The sequence below is a fragment of the Rhinolophus sinicus genome, linkage group LG02 (genome assembly GCF_036562045.2).
Source record: "Rhinolophus sinicus isolate RSC01 linkage group LG02, ASM3656204v1, whole genome shotgun sequence".
Classification (NCBI taxonomy): Eukaryota; Metazoa; Chordata; class Mammalia; order Chiroptera; family Rhinolophidae; genus Rhinolophus; species Rhinolophus sinicus.
The window spans coordinates 153,067,727-153,083,706 of record NC_133752.1 but is presented as its reverse complement, the minus strand read 5'-3'; the positions used below and the strand labels follow the sequence as shown (position 1 = coordinate 153,083,706).

Here is a 15,980-nt window from a genome sequence, read left to right as displayed (position 1 = left end):
ACTCTCTACTGAGTGGACCTAGCAGGCTAACAGCCACTGGGCACATGATTCACGGCCTCTTGCTCTCAGGGCACAGGGTTGCTTATCTGGTCTCTCTGTCAGCACAGTGAGCAGGGCCTGCCTGCCACTGCCAGAGTCGCCAGGTCTCTGTTCTCCCTCTCGGCATGGACCGAGTGGGGATGTGTTCTGCAGGTCCAGGTCTTCCATTGGAATGGTGGTGAGAGGCCCCAGTCTCCACGTTGGCCAAGACCAGAAAGCCCTAATGATATTTCATCTCCTCTGTCAACCCATCTTTTGTCTATTTATCAGCCAAGACCTGGGGAATAAGGAAGAGGGAGTGAGTAAAAAGATGCATGCATAAAATCTCATCACAATCCCCCAAAAGCACTTTATACAGGGAATGAAAACAACACAAAACAAAACAAAGCAAGATGCTCAGCTAAATTTGAATTTTCAATTTGAATAATGAATAACATTTAGGATAAGCCTGTCCTATGCAATATTTGATGGGGCATACTTATTTTGTGGGAGGTACTTGCAGTAAAAATTATTTGTGTTTATCTGACATTTGTATTTAACTGGGCATTCTGTATTTTATTTATAGGATTGTAAATAGGCAACCTTATCAACAGTAGCAGATATTCACCATAGGAGCCAAAGATCTTTCAAAAGCCCAGCTGTTTATTAAAAACAGTTTCTTTATCACCAGGCAATTAGTAATATTCTTTCCTGTTCTTCCTTCCTTTAACAAATATTTAGTAAACACCTACTATATGCCAGATACTGTTTTATGGCTGGAATAAGATAATAAGTCAAAGACAAATACATATAAATATATTTTTTTAATGATGAAAACAAAACTTGTAAATGTAATAAAGAATGTCTGACTGGAGCCGGCTACCTTAACTCCAATGGTCAGAGAAGACCTTCCTGAGGAGGTGACATTTTCAAATGAGTCCTAAAGAACAAGAAAGAGGCAGATATAACAAGGTCTCATAGCAATAAGCTGCAAGCAGAAGGACCCACAAAAGTCTCATGGTATGTTAATTTCCCATAGCTGCTCTAACAAATTACCACAAACTTGGTGGTTTAAAACAACAGAAATTTATTCTCTCACAGTTTTCGAGGCCAGGATTCTGTAAAAAGGGTGTTCACAGGGTCACACTCCCTCTGGAGGCACTAGGAGAGAATCCATTCCTTGCCTCTCCCAGCTTCTGGTGGCTGCCGGCATTTCTTGGCTTGTGTTTTAATCACTCCAGTCTTCAAGGCCAGCATCTTCAACTCTTCTCTGCGTAACTAATCTTCCTCTGCCTCTGTCTTATAAAGACACTTATGATGGCATTTAGGGCCCATCCATCTCCCAGGATAATCTATCTCCCCACCTCACAATACCTAATTTAATCTGCAAAACAAAAAACAAAAAAACAAACAAAAAAACATTTTAAAATCACATTCCTTGGGGTTTTTTTGCCACATAAGGTAACATCCACAGGCTCCAGGGATTAGGATGTGGGTATATTTGGAGGGTGGGGAAACAATTTTCAGCCGGCCACTGATGGGAAGGAGCTTGGCGCACACTAATACCTTGTGTAGCTGGAGCACCATGCACCAAGGGAGCCGTGGAGGCCATGAGTGCTGACAGGCAGACAAGGCAAGGGATTCAGGTTTCAGTTTAATTAATGGGAAGGCAGTGAAAGATTTCAAACTGGAAGTGATCAGATTTTACATTTTAAAAGCATTTCCCTGGTACTTTGCGGAGGCTGGTCAGTAACAGGGGCAAGAGTGGAAGGAAATGGAATCAATCATTAGAACTATAGCTCCTACCAGAGAAGGGCAGGCTGACGTATCGGCAGGTTGGATTCATGGGGTAGCAGGTGAGAGGAAGAGACAAGGTTGGATAGAGGGGATAGATTTTAGAGCTAGAGCCATGAGGACTTACTTATGGATTACATAAGGGAGTGAAAAAAAAAGGAGAGTGTCATGGAGTTTCCTAGAACTCTCCTAGGTTTGGGCTAAATGTTAATAAGAAGCCAAATGTTAACATCTGATGGAATTGGCTAAGAATCTCCAGTCTGCTCTAGGGAGAGGATTTCACACAAAGTCAGGGAAGGAGTAGGCTTCGTCTTATCTTAAAGTGCATTTGATAAAGTAAGCATGCTCTTTAGGAGAGAACTATTCTCTTTCTTCCATCCAAAATTGAGTCTTAACAAAGGCATCACACTTTGGAGCAAGGTTAAAAAGAATGAGCTATTACAATGATTGATGACGACTTGATGTGTACCTGTTAATGCCGTAAACCTCTCGCCTTCTGGGTCAGGTTCACTTGGCAGGCAGCATCTTTCACGTCCAGGGTGAAGAGTGGCTCAGCAACCAGGAAATGCTGTGCACAATGCTGTTTTCCACCACATCATGTTCATCAATAAAGAGCGGATGGCAACAAATCAATTGCTTGTTGCAAGTTGGGCAGAGATAAGAATGATGGTGAGAACTCTGATCAGAAGGTGGGGGAGTTACTTTTCGTCTGTGTTCTGTCACCAAAGACTGGTCACCAATGACCACTACAAGGTGTTCCACCCCTCTGGGCTTCAATGTCCTCGTCTGTACAGGATAAGAATTGTTGAGAAGGTCAAATGAGATGATGAATGTGCCAGTACTTTGGAAATAATGAAGACCTAACAACCACTTGTTACTATTATATTATACTATATTAAATAATTTATTATATTTGATTCCTCCACAGTGCCTTGCACTTAGAACAGACTCAAAAAATTTTTTGTCAAATTTAATTAAATACAATAAATATGGCCATAAACTAGGTAGATCTGTTTGGCAAGTGCTGATGGATTGATCATTAAAGATTGGTACCAAGGTTCCATGACTCATATTCAGATGTCTTTTATCAGGAAAAGAAAATGGCTAGTGCCAGCTGCCCTCAGTCTGATGCGAAAGATTCTGGCTTAATACATGACAGATCAGGGTCATGCAACCTCAACTGTGTTGCAAATAACATCCTTAAAATATTGACTTATAAATGAAGGTCACTTACAGCCCAGCATTAGGGCTTGAAAGAGAAGTTAGCCACTATTTCCAAAGTCTGCTTGTTGGGTGGGTTTGTCTGACTGAAAGAATAAAAAGGTTCATATGGTTTTTGAAAATTTTATTTATGTAGAATAACTTATTATTTCAGGTTTCTGTCAAGTAGGTTTGAGGAGATAACTGTGACCTATTGAATCCAGCCATCAGCCACATCTGTGGCTGCCCTGAGACCCCATCAATTTGATGTTGAGAGAAAACAGTGGGATTCTATGTCCTCACATACACAGCATTACTAAGGACAATGAAACACAAATGATACATCATAAGTGCAATTTGTTTTTCTCCATAACCTGTCTCATCAACTAAGATTGTTCGCAAAATAAAAAAGGTAGTTTTATAAGCTAATTTTCTAAAAGATCTGCCATCTAAATTCACTAATTCATGAATGGGTTACCTTCTAAATATCAACCAGTTTTATCTAAGAGCTACTGTCACATCTTTTTTCATTTCTTTTCAGAAGTCCAACCTTTATCTTCCTTTTTGTTTTTGTACAGTCTTCTGTTTTGATAGAAAAGATTAAATGTCAAACTTAATTTAAAATCAATATTTTCTGAGGCCTTGCTGCAGACAGTTCTGGACATGGACTTATAGTACAGCATTTAATAAGAGCATCCCTCCAAATATGCATCTTCAAAAATAATTTATCATAAGCATAGCTATCATAACAGTTTTGTTAGCATCTGTGAATATTACATGTCAAAGTCCATCAATTTTATTAGTCAAGCTAGTATAGAATGTTATTAAAGAACTGATGAAGATATTTATAATAATTGTGACTGGTAGAAATGGCAAAGCTCTGATTCATTTTGATCTTCATGTAATCATACAGGGTAGGAAGTCTGGGTCATCTTGACTATTTCCGTGGTAGTAAAGGGTAACTGGACATTATCTGGTGGTTTTCTTGGTTTTGGGGTTTTATCTGTATTTATGTTCAGAGTAAGGTAGATCAGGAAATACAAAGAGAGAACAGTAGATACCAGCAGCTGTTTAAAAATTCTGTCAAGTAGTCTGGCATCAAAGGAAAGTGCCCAGCTTCATTCACGGACATTATCATATTCTACTTGATAAATCAATGCAGATTTAAAAATAAAAAAATAGTCTACTCTGGGCATGAAAAAAATAGTCTACTCTGGGCATGAAAACATTATTTATCTACATATTCCAAGGCGCTCAGAGAAAGTCAGAAAGGTCTTCATAATAATCATCCACTATAAAGTGAAATGTGACCTTACTTCCTACACTTTTCATAAGAATCTGTGCCAGGGAGGAAGCTTGAGCATTTGCTATGCCTGGCAAACCTGCCTGGGGCCCCCATTGAACACTATGTGATAAGTGTGGTATCCATGAGATGTCTGTGCATCTTGAGTCATGTCCTTGATTCCACACATGGGGGGGCATGACTGTAGGACACCATTATTTCTGACCTTAGGAGTCAGTTCAAATTTTCCAGATGTATAAGGAAAGAGGTGTCTTTCCAGAAGTTTCTCACTTTCTAGAAGCTCAACTCATGTATACCGACATCCTCTCAAGAGTAAATGGCCTTCCCCTTACAGATCCTGGGATGCCACTTTTAAATTGCCATTTGTACCAAAGATCTCTATCTCTTCAAACCCCAGAATTAATCCACTCACACCCCTCCAAGGCTCGTTTTTTCCTCCATCTTCTATATAGTCTTCAATTGGGTAGGAAAGACTGTCCTCTAAGCCAGTGCTTCACAAGCTTCAGTGTGTACCCAAATCACCTGGAAAATCAGGACCTCATTGCCAAAGATTCTGATTCATTAGGTCCAGCTTCAGGTCTGAGAACGTGCATTTCCATCAAGCTCACAAGTCATATTTTGAATAGCACCACTTTAAATCACAGTAAGAGCATCTAAATTGCCAAGCTTCAAATTTCCACCCCCTTAGTCACCATTTACTTTGCTACATCAGATGAGCCTTTTCTCCATCCATGATGATTCTTACAGTAATCAGGCAATGTGGTATTGGCAAAAGAACAAATAGAGCAACGGAACAGAATAGAGAACCCAGGAGTACACCCATATGCATATAGGAGCAAGAAGCAAGGCAATACAATGGAGCAAAAACGATCTTTTTAACAAATAATGCTGAAACAACTGGACATCCATATGCAAAAAAATAAATAAGTCTAGACAGAGTTCTTACACACTTCACACACACAAAAAAAAACTCAAAATGGATCACAGAAGATAACATAGGAGAAAACCTTGATGATCTTGGGAATGGCAATGACTCTTTAGATACAACACCAAAGGCATGCATGATTATGAAAAAAATAATTGACAAGCTGGATTTTATTAAAATGGAAAACTTCTGCTCTTTAAAAGATACTGTCAAGGAATGAAACACAAGATGTAGACTGGCAGAAAATATTTGCAGAAGACACCTCTGATAAAAAAACTGTTATCCAAAATATACAAAGAATTCTTAAAAGCCAGCTATAAGAAAACAAACCCATCTAGGCTGGTGCTTTCAGTTTTGGAAGGTTATTAATTATTGATTCAATTTATTTCATATAGGCCTATTGTCTATTTCTTCTTGTGTGAGTTTTGACATATTGTACCTTTCAAAGAATTGGTCCATTCATCTAGATTGTCAAGTTTGTGGGCATATCGTTGTTCATAGTATTTATTTATTATTATTTTAATGTCCACGGGCTCTGTAGTGATGTCTACTCTTTCACTTCTGATATTATTAATACTAACTTGTATCCTTTCTCTCTCTCTCCTTCTCTCTAGTTAGCCTAGCTAAAAGCTTATCATTTCATTTCAAAGAACCAGCTTTTGGTTTCACTGATTTTCTCTATTGATTTCTTATTTTCAATTTTATTGATTTCTCCTCTGGTTCTTATTATTTTTTTTCTGCTTACTTTGGATTTAATTTGCTCTTCTTTTCCTAGTTTCCTAAGGTGGAAACTTAGGTGATTGATTTTAAGATCTTTCTTTTTTTCTAATACATATATTCATTGCTGGTGATTTCCCTCTAACCACTGCTTTTGCTGCATCCTACAAATTTTGATAAATTGTGTTTTCACCTTCATTTAGCCCAGTATATTTTGAAATTTCTTTTGAAATTGTTTTCCTTGACCCCTGTGTTATTGAGAAGTATGTTGTTTGATCTCCACTTATTTTGAGATTTTTCCAGTTATCTTTCCAGTATTGATTTCTAGGTTAATTCCATTGCAACCTGAGAGCAGACATTGTATAATTTCTATTCTTTTAAATTTGTTAAGATATATTTTATCTCCCTGAATGTGATCTATCTTGGTGAATGTTCCATGATAGATGTGAATCATATCTAGTTGACTGAGGGTGCTGTTGAGTTAAACTATGTCCTTACTGATTTTCTGCTCGCTGTATCTGTACATTTCTGATAGAAGGGTGTTCAAGTCTCCAACTATGATAGTGAATTCAGCTATTTCTCCTTGCAGTTTTATCAGTTTTTCCCTCACAGAGTTTAACACTCTGTTATTAGGTACATACATGTTAAGGAATGTTATGTCTTCTTGGAGAATTAATCCCTTTGTCTGTAATAACTTTCCTTGCTTTGAAGTCTGCTCTGTTTGAAATTAGTATAGCTACTCTTGCTTCCTTTTGATGTTAGCATGGTATATTTTTCTCCATCCATTCACTTTTAATCTATATGTCTTTATATTTAAATGTAGTTTCTGGTAGATAACATACAGTTAAATTTTGTTTTTCTTTTACATACTCTGATAATCGCTGTTTTTTAATTGGTACATTTAGACTATTGATGTGCAAAGTGATTATTGAAATAGTTGGATTAATATCTACCAGTTACAGTTTAGGTTTTCCTACCCCAACTCTGGTTCCTGTGGCAGTTTCCGCTTGTGAGTCTCTGCTCCAATTAGCCATGTCTCCCTGTAGTCACCTCTCTCTCCAATCCTGGGGACAGCAATCCGCCCTGTGTCCTTTCTTTTCTGCTAGATCCTAGAAGAGTTGTTAATTTTTCAATCTGTTAATTCAATCTGCTTTTTACTTGTGGTTAAAATGAATCAGTGACTTCCCAGCCCCTTGCATGTGGAACCAGAAGCCAGAAGTCTTTGTTCTGTTTTTGAGCAATGAAATACGGAAGTCCAAGTCTGTGGCAGATACCTGAGCAAATAAGCTATAGAAAGAGAGTGCAACAGCCACGCTGGTCAATGTGCAGGATAAGTAACAATAGGAGTAGAGGAACACGGTCAATTACAAGGATGGCTCAGATAGTAAGGTTCCCTGCAGCCACCGAGAGACTAGATTTCAGGTGCTCTTGGCCAAGCAGCCTTGTGTAGGACCCTATCAAGTCAGCAACACTGCCAACACAAGTGTTTTTGGGGACAGAACCATAGGAATAGGCTGGGAATAGTTCGCCAGTCTATAAATATTGAAATAAAAGATATTACTGAATGCAGAGAAATGCTCTAAGGTAGAAGGTAATGAATGCCACAAGGAGAGATGCTGTGGTTTTCCATAGACTCATGGGTCCATGGAAGACAGTGGAGAGATGCATATTTTGGGCACCTAAGAATTTCGGGACACAAACCAAGCCAATTTATGCTATCATTAAAGTCAGAGGTTTTTTTTCCTTAAATATTCTAGTTACCTCAGTGTTTAACACTGTATATAACTTTGACCTGTCCTTCACAAAAATGGCTGTAACTCACTCGTACATATGTTTGTATCTAAAATGTCACCCTTATTTTTCTACTTTATTGAGTGCCTATTATGTGCTAGTTTCTATTCTCTGTGCTAAAGATACAATGGAAAATAATCTAATTTCCAATTTCATGCATTCAACTTTTCATCACTATGTAAATGAGTCAAGAACGATAGGGACACACTAATATTAGGAAAGTTTGTCCTATAGAATATAAGCTGAAAATATGGTGTGTTTCTTGACTTATTTGTACATTTTTTCCTAACCCATGTTTTGGTTCCATTGCATTGTTGTCCTAGCTTAACTAATTGTTCTAATGTTATGCCAGCTACGTGAGAGTGAACTAGAAGTAAAAGGTAAACAGTCATGAACTAGCTTCTAGGTAAGCATCATGTCCATTTGTGATTTTTCTTATAGCAACCTCAGTTAAGTATTCACAAGTTGAGATACTCAGAGTAATCAGGAAACTAGGTAATGGCCCAGTGACATTTATAAATAGCCATTGCATGCCATCTTTTAGGTCTCTGGAATCAGGTACCCCAGTAATTTTTCTTCTTTCACCACAAAGATGAAGAGAAACACCTGACAATTCTGTAAGAAATACGTTTTTTAAATCTTTAAAAAAATGAGTTCTTTGTATTTAAAGCTTCACAGAGAGGTGATCCACAAACTATGTCATCCCACTCTGGTCACTGTAAATTGTGCTAGTCTCATGGATTTTAGAAAGGAGCTCTTTATGTGGATTACACTGTAAAAGACTCTCTTTACAGTTGGAGCAAATGGAGAATTAATGTAATTGCTTATATCATAGATTCTAAGAATCACAAAGTAAAATGCCTACAGGGCCAGGCAGATAATGTAAAAATGTGACAAGAGGCCACGTTGTGACTCTGGCATACTGGCGAGTATGTGCCCTGTAAAAGAGCTCTACTCAGCAAGAGAATCAGGGCCATGTAGGAACATGGGCTCAGGACTCCCAGGGTGTCCCAGTTTTCAATTAAAGATAGGGATGCTAATGTACAATGTCTTAATTTTAAGTGTTACAAATTATTCATGAAACTTTAAACCCTTTGTAGGACAAACCAATAGTATTCTGCAGATCAAATATACGCCACAGCACCCTGACCATCTACTTGCAACATCGGATGGGGTCTGTTACATCAATTCTCTGCTTCATCTGATCACATTGTTCCTATGCAAAGAGAAGATGAGCTCTAGAGAGGAAGGAGTGGGGGAGTGGGGAAGTGGAGAGTTGAACTATAAAAAAGATTTTAAAACTCCACTGTGCCTCCAGAAATGGTATAAAGGGAAAAGCTTTGACATCTCCTGTTAGGATAGTAGAGAGTTCTTGACAGGGAATTGTCTGCTCTGTTCTGTGGCACTTTAGTTATGCTAAAGTGGGTTACTCATTTGACATTCTCTATCTTCTTTTTAAAATTTGAAATGCAGGCACCCTTTCTAGAGTACCACAGAGCACAAGTCTAATTTTAACTAATCCAGTGTATAGATGCTTTTTTTTTATTAGGATTCTTTCCTCGTAATAAACATCTGGGGAATGGTTAATATTAGTGCCATATTCTTATAATTAAATTTTTGTAACGAGTGATTAAAAGGAAAGCAAGTCAAAGTTTCCCTTTCTATATACAATTTTACAAGAGCTTCCTATAGATGATCTTTTCTCATCTTCCCTGAAGGGCCAGCCATAAAACATGCCATTGACCACTAAGCAATTTTCAGATGATCCTCATAAAAAGAGAAAAAACTTCCATATACTTATGACTTTTCACAATCTATTTCCTTCATGTTCCAAATCATGTCAGATGTCATATTGCCATGACACACAATGCCCACTAGAGACAGTTCGGTATGGCTCCCATCACTTCTGATAACACATCACTCACAGCAACTATGCATCAGCTTCGAGTGTTTTTTTTTAAAAAGCAGTCTCCCGAAAACTATTTCTGTTCTTCCAGCTTAGTCTTTAAGTTGAAAATATTGTCTATATCCTAAAGCCAGACTGGCATTTATTCACTCATTTAACTTATATTCATTGAAGGCTTCCATATGTATTGAGGCACTCTGCTAGGAATTAGGAACAAACTGGGAGACAAATAGACACAGTCCCTCCTTCCTGGATCCCAGGCAGCAGAAATTAACCCCACAAATAAGCATATAATCACGAACTGTGATAAGTACACTGAAAGAGGATCATGAAAGCTGTGGGAATTTAAAACAGGAAACAGGACCTTGTCTGGGGCTGGAGGAGAAGGTTGCCATGAGGAAGTGATGTTTAAGCTGATAGCCCCGGAGTGGTGGGGTAGCAACATAGGGAAGAGAAAGTGGAGCAGAATGTTCCATTCAGAGCGAACTGTACATGCAAAAGTCCAGGGAGGGAACGTGCCCCTTTAAACAGCTAACATCAAGCCAGCATAGCTGGGTTCATAAAGGGAAGAGGTTGGGCAATGAGATGGGCTCCAAGGTAGGCAGACAGGGAGGGACCAGACCCTTCAGGCCTTGTAGGAAGAGCAATGGGAAGCTATTGATGGATTGGGACTAAGAAGTAAATGTTTTCATATTTGTATTTTTTAAAGATCTCTTACTCTGGTGGGGGAGAGTGGGTGCAACGAAACTAGTTACATGGTACATTAACCAGGTGTTTCTGATGTTTTGGCATTTAGGGCCTTGCTGACTCTGGAGATACTGCCTATCCCAAGACTAGCCAAGTTATAGAGATAGTAAAGGATTTGCCTACAAGTGCTCCTTTCATACGCAAAGCAACCAATCCAAACCCAAACCCCCAACCACTTCCTTTATCCAGGCCACTATCCCCCTGTCCTAATCACACCAGGGCCAAGTACCAGACAGTTAGGGACAGCTCCCATCCCCTAGAGCCCACTGAAATTACTCAAACTACCCAATATTAATCCTGCTTATACTTCCTTGCCCATTCCTTCCCATAGACACCAAAATAAAGGCTCTTGCCTGCATTTCCCCTTTGCTCCCCCTGGCTCCTGACTCATTCTGGTGCTTTCTCCATGTGGGCCACTTGGGTGGCATGACATGCTTCATGTTTCTAGAGATCTGTGACTACATATTTCTTCCTTTGTGACAGTCATTTCTGTGTCTGCAGGTCTTATCACACCCCATTAAAACAAATCCCAGGTACATTTTAAAACACAAGGCCTTGATGGTAAAACAGGTAACTTTGGATGATTTCTCAATGGAAAGGAAGAAAAGTGGACAGTTACAGAAGAGGTAGGATGGATTGGATAAGGGGGTGAGGAAGAAGGAGATACCTAGGATGATTTCTGGGTTTATGCTTTGTTCAATTAAATGGATGGCACTTCCATGCACACAGAGAGGAAATGCAGGAAGACAGCCACCTTTGGGAGACAGAATGATAGTAAAATGTTCTTTCAAGAGAACCAAATGGAAATGTTGTATGGACAGTGGGATTTAAGTTCATGTGCAGGGAAAGGAATCCCCACCACACTTGTCCATTTACCCACAGATGAGAACTCCAAGGCAGTACTATTTATAGACTGTGAATTTTCTCCCTAACAGATCACATTTCTGGTTGATGTAAATCACATTTTAAAATGAGAAACATTACTATATTTATATTTTACTGGTCGTGAAAAATTAATTTTCATATGCTACAGATGTTATTTGATACACATCTGTCTGCCTGCTGTCCCTGTCAAACTGAAATCCATTCTCATTGTGAGATATTCTCTGAATTTGAGCCAAATTGCCTTCAAGTACCCTTCATTCTATGAACCATAAGGATAGTACTTCCTTTAATGTGACAAGAAATCATATTGTCAGGTTCTCCTGATTCACCCTAATAATTGCATGTACTTGACTTACACAGCAACACAAGTTGGTCTCAGATTGATCTTTAAATTTATGGGATGGAGAAGATAACACTTACGGGGAAAATTCCAAGTTGGCTGTTATTCTTGTAATTGGCCAGTCTTTCATAGTTTCAGGATAAAAATAGAGAGAACAACAGGGTGACACAAGATATTTCCCTCTCCCTTGAAACACAAACTACAGACGTGCTAAAATAATGGCTCTGCTACTATTATTATTACAAGGAGGTGTAAGGGTTTTCCCTTTATCTGTGTTTTGAGAAGTTTTCACAGAAGTAACTTCTGAAGTTGTTATCTAGCTCAATTTCGCCTAAGGGGCTAAATTGATGTGGGGTGGTGGGGGGAGGGAGAAGACTACACCCTTTCAGAAGGAGACAAGACTATTTCATGGTAACTAATCATACAGGAGTCTGATCTTGGATTGTGTGAGAAATCTAAAACTGCCCACAAGCAGCAGCTCTTACCGAGGAAATACAGCTGCCTGAATGTGGCAAGATAAGGAAGGACATAACCAGCTGTTGCAGTGCCCGAATAGGATACAAACAGAAGGATGCAAATGGTGGTCACCTCCATGGTGCGTTATGGATCCCAGTGAAATCCCCTAACAGCTTTGAGGAAGGTTTCAGAGTCAAAACAAGCCTGGCATGCAATCCACAACTGGAGAAGGAAGAAAAGAATTCCAAGCCCATTTTATCTTGTTTCTCATTTACTAGTGGAGCAAGAAAGGGATATCTGCAACATACTGTCACATTGCTTATTAATTATAATTGACCTTTTAGAGCCCTTACCATGTATTGGCACTATACCAATGGATTTCCTTAAATTATCTCATTTAATCTTCATTACAACCTAATGAGGTAATTACTGCCATTATCCCCATAAAACAATAAATTCTATATATCCAAATAATATATATTTTCCCAAAATTATCCATCAGGAAAAAAAAATGTTGATTCATATTCAATTCTACAGAATGTCCTCTCATAAGGTATGTTTTCGTTACAAGATTTTGAGCTTCAGAATACTATGAGAAAGACATAGTTATCTGAAATGATCATAATTGGAGCCAGTTTTGGATGCTCATGAACATAATCTGGTAGAACTGATTTATTTAAATAGAACGAGGGAGAGAGAGAGGGAGAGAGTGTATATGTGAGAGAGAGAGAGAGAGAGAGAGAGAGAGAGAGAGAGAGAGAGAAAGAAATAAATTTAATCCAGACTTATTAATTACTCTGGGGTTGGGGGAGCAGCTAATAGAGCTTATGACTCAAGTCTTTTAAAAATCACTCAAAGAGGTTATATTGTAAACATAATGGTTGTTCACCTAATGAATTTAAAAATTCACTTCCTAATGTTATGAAAATATACTTATGTAGTGGGATAAAATTTCTAGTGACAGCATCAAACAACAATTTAAAAGTTTGGATTCTCACACAATTTGGATGGATGATAAGCTATACTCCAAAAATCTGTGCAGCAACTCAGAAAGTAGCTGAAAGAAACAAAGACACTGATGTTGAAGGTGCATGGGAAGAATCTGAAACAAACTATTCCATGATGTGTGAGAGTGAAAAAAAGCAATACTTCTAAACTAATAACCTATTTCATATATGATAGAATTTTAAATATGTACATGTAACTATACATGTAAATATTACAAATTACATCTTACATTTGAATCTTTTTTCATATGTTTATATATATTTCACATGTTTATACAAAACAATATTTTGAGGTCCTGTCACTGGAAAAGTTAAAACTTACCTCATTTCCAGGTATGCCTAACGTCACCATCTGTGGTATCTTTCCCAAAGTTCCCACCCATTTACCAAGGGGTGGAAATGGGATTTTAACTCAAGTGTTCTGAATCTAAAATTTGCCTTATTCATACTTTTCTATTGCGTTGCGTGTGACCCCAAGATTTTCTCTTCGTATATTCTAAGACAATGTATGGTGAATTTTATGTGTAGTTGGCTGGGCCACAAAGCCTAAATATATAGTCAAACATCATTCTGGATGTTTCTATGAGGGTGAGATTAACATTTAAATCAGTGGACTTTGAGTAAAGCAGATGCCCTCCATAATGTGGGTGGGCCTGACCCAATCAGTTGAGGGCCTAAACAGAACAAAAGATTGACCTCCCTTGAGCAAGAGGGAATTGAACTTGAACTCCAACATTGATTCTTTCCTGGGTCTTCAGCCTGATGGCCTTTGGACTTGAACCACAGCACTAGCCCGTTTCTGGGTCTCCAGCCTGCCATCCTACCTGGCAGATTTTGGACTTCGGACTTTTCCATAATCATGTAAATCAATTCTTTAAAATCTCTCTCTCTCTCTCTCTCTCTCTCTCTCTCTCTCTCTCTCTCTCTGGAGAACGTTGACTAACACAGGTGGCATGCTATAGGAAGATATTAAAACATCTACTTATATTTATTTGTCAATCTTCTTTCTAAAAAAATTATCTTAGTGAAACTTTTACTATGTACATAATCTATTATATAGTTTATATGATATAATTTAAAATTAAGCATATGTGTGTGCGTGCTCAAAATTTTTTTTACTAATATGGGCACATGATCAAAAAAGTTTGCAGATCACTAGTCTAAACAATGACTAAGTAATATATGATAAAAGTATATAATGAAAACCAGTGTTATTAAAAAAACTCATACAACTCAACATCAAAAAAACAAATAATCCAATTAAAAATGGGCAGAGGACATGAATAGATGGCCTCTTTCTCCAAAGAGGACATGCAGATGGCCAATAGACATATGAAGAGATGCTCAACATAAGACAAATGCAAATAAAAACCACAATGCAATACCACCTCACTTCTGTCAGAATGGCTCTCATCAATAAATCAACAAACAAGTGCTGGTGAGGATATGGAGAAAAGGGAACCCTTGTGCACTGTTGGTAGGATTGCAAATTGGTGCAGTCACTATGGAAAACAGTATGGCGGGTCCTCAAAAAAATTAAAAATAGAACTACTTACAACCCACCAATTCCAATCCCAGGTATTTATCCAGAAAAATCCAAAACACTGATTCAAAAAAACATGTGCACTCCTATGTTTACTGCAGTGCTATTTACAATAGACAAGATATGGAAACAACCAAAATGCCCACAAATAGACAACTGAGTAAAGAAATGATGGTACATTTTTACAATGAAGTATTACTCTGCCATAAAAAAGAATGAAATCTTACCATTTGCAACAACATGGATGGACCTAGAGGATATTATGCTAAGTGAAATAAGTCAGACTGAGAAAAACAAGTACCACTTGTTTAGATGTCTCTTATATGTGAAATCTAAAGAACAGAATAAATGAACAAACAAAACAGAAATAAACTCATAGATACAGAGAAAAAACTGATGGTTGATAGATGGAGATGTTGGGGGGATAGGTGAGACCAATGGGAAGGATAGTAAGCTAAGGAACAGATTTTATTTTGAGGAAAGATATAGATATTGATGAGCTTAAGACATTGATAAGGGAAAATAAACATTATTTATAAAAATCTATGTACTACTCTTTCAAAAGCAATGAATTTAAAGATTTCAATTACTTTTTCTTTTTGCATTATAAAATAAAATTAAGAGCTTCTTCAGGTATTGATAAATATATGTGTAGATGCCGATAAATGAATCCCAGTGTTAAGAAAAACCACCCCTGAAATGGTTGCAAAATGGAGCACAAAACATTGGAGTGAGAGAAGAAAATACATGAACTTTGATTAACATTTAATTTTGTCTCATACATGTTAATGTCTATCTTTGTGGGTGTTTTATAAAATAAAAAATTAGTAAAACAGAGTAAATGGGAAGTTTACTAACAAAACAAATATCAGGGATGCCAAACACATGTATACACATGAGTTGTATTCATCTTTTGTTATCGGGATATATTGAGTATTACAATTTTAATACAGTTTTTTCCTTTATTAAAATGTGTATACATTTTCTTAGCACCCTCTGTATACATATGTTTAAAGCGGGTGGGGTCTTTCTGTGCTGTTTTTTATTTGGTTTGGTTTTGTCTGAAAGAGTTAGATCTTTCTAAAATGTAGAGATTACTACCGCCTTGGAGAAGCTATTCCTACCCAAGTATGCTACTCATTCCATTTTCTTTTCCTAGCAAACTCCTACTCATCCTGTATGTCCATGTAGCGCAGGAGCCAGCCTCTATCACAGAAGGTCTCCTCCAGGACATCTGGCCAACACCCTTCATCCCCCTTCCCATCCACAGGGACAGTGAAATAAGTGAAATGCTAACTGAAATAAGTCAGACTGAGAAAAACAAGTACCACGTGTTCAGATATCTCTT

General features: G+C 37.8%; 1 long non-coding RNA gene across 1 annotated transcript; it reads right to left on the bottom strand.

Moving 5' to 3' along the window:
- Positions 1-961: 961 nt before the first annotated feature.
- On the bottom strand, positions 962-7,070 carry LOC141568684 (uncharacterized). Its single transcript, XR_012491903.1, has 3 exons — positions 6,935-7,070; positions 2,282-2,598; positions 962-1,402 (listed from the first exon to the last, which is right to left on the bottom strand). It is a non-coding gene; the product is annotated as an uncharacterized LOC141568684 (long non-coding RNA).
- Positions 7,071-15,980: the final 8,910 nt, after the last annotated feature.